Source organism: Halichoerus grypus, chromosome 3 (assembly GCF_964656455.1).
Source record: "Halichoerus grypus chromosome 3, mHalGry1.hap1.1, whole genome shotgun sequence".
In the NCBI taxonomy this organism is placed as follows: Eukaryota; Metazoa; Chordata; class Mammalia; order Carnivora; family Phocidae; genus Halichoerus; species Halichoerus grypus.
In genome coordinates, this window is record NC_135714.1 from 76,476,898 (window position 1) to 76,478,535 (window position 1,638).

The following is a 1,638-nucleotide window of genomic DNA, read 5'->3' on the forward strand; positions in this document are numbered from 1 at the left end:
TAAATTAGCAACATAAATTATTTGATATAGAGGAGGGAATTTGCCATAAACTATCATTGACTACAGCAACTGAAAATCTCACTAAACTGTTTCATTTCTATTTTTTTAATTTTTTATTGTTATGTTAATAACCATACATTACATCATTAGTTTTTGATGTAGTGTTCCATGATTCATTGTTTGTGCATAACACCCAGTGCTCCATGCAGAACGTGCCCTCTTTAATACCCATCACCAGGCTAACCCGTCCTCCCACCCCCCTCCCCTCTAGAACCCTCAGTTTGTTTTTCAGAGTCCATCGTCTCTCATGGTTCGTCTCCCCCTCCGATTTCCTCCCCTTCATTCTTCCCCTCCTGCTATCTTCTTCTTCTTTTTTTTTTTCTTAACATATATTGCATTATTTGTTTCAGAGGTACAGATCTGTGATTCAAAAAAATATGGAACGCTTCACGAATTTGCATGTCATCCTTGCACAGGGGCCATGCTAATCTTCTCTGTATCGTTCCAATTTTTAGTATATGTGCTGCCGAAGCGAGCACCGTTTCTATTTTTAATAGAATTGTCCGATATAGTCCAATATTTGGAATCAGAATCAAAATAAAGAATGCTTATTAACAGAAAATACGACTTTACTCATAAACACAAAACAATGCAAAACCCTGATTGATTTGCATTTGGAACACTGCATGCAATTTTGTTTGCCAAACCTAAAATAAGAGAGTATTAAACTTATAGCAACTGAAATAACCAAGAAGACGAAAACACTTCTGAATAACTATAGAAAAAGAAAAACCGAAGTATGAGGATGATCATTAAGACTGGAGACATAGGTTTGAGTATGACAAAGAACACCATCTCTCTTACTGAAGTCCTTAATTCTAAAACTAGCATGCAACTCTAGAATTTGAAGAAAAAAAAGGCACTTTAATGCATATTAAATATTAAATGAAGTACTACTTTACTTGATACATTGCCCCAAGGGATAATACAGAAAATAAAGTTTGGAAGGGAATTTAAATGAACTGATGGATGCTGGACATATAATGTGATCTTTTAATTTTTATTTATTTTGGGGGGGGTTTCCTTTTTTTAAATTTAAATTCAATTAATTAACATATAGTATATTATTAGTTTCAGAGGTAGAGTTCAGTGATTCATCAGTTGCATAGAATACCCAGTGCTCATTCCATTACGTGCCCTCCTTAATGTTCATCACCCAGTTACCCCATCCCTCCACCCCCCTCCCCTCCAGCAACCCTCAGTTTCTTTCCTATGCTTAAGAGTCTCTTATGGTTTGTCTCCCTCTCTGATTTCATCTTGTTTTATTCTTCCCAGGTTTGTTTTTTTTACTAACCAGAATCATGCTGTATGTATTGTTCTTTGATGTGCTTGTTGGAGATGTTCTCAGCCTAGCACACTCCTTTTATCCATTCTATATTCCACAGAAATAGTGTCACTGTTTGGGTTGCTTCATTCTGCTGTTATAATTATGCCCAGTTGTGTGCACAAACTTGAGCACCCAGGGGCTGGAATTTGTGGGGAAGAGTGCCAGTTTGAGCCCTTGGCAATCTGAGGTGAAGGCATGTTGACTTGGCATTGAGTAGGTGGCAGGCCATGCATGCTGACTCGGGCAGGAGG

The 1,638-nt window shown here is 37.5% G+C and overlaps 1 non-coding gene across 1 annotated transcript; it reads right to left on the reverse strand.

Moving 5' to 3' along the window:
* Positions 1-431: 431 nt before the first annotated feature.
* Positions 432-539, reverse strand: LOC144381439 (U6 spliceosomal RNA). Its single transcript, XR_013446687.1, has one exon. It is a non-coding gene; the product is annotated as a U6 spliceosomal RNA (small nuclear RNA).
* Between the last annotated feature and the right edge of the window lie 1,099 nt (positions 540-1,638).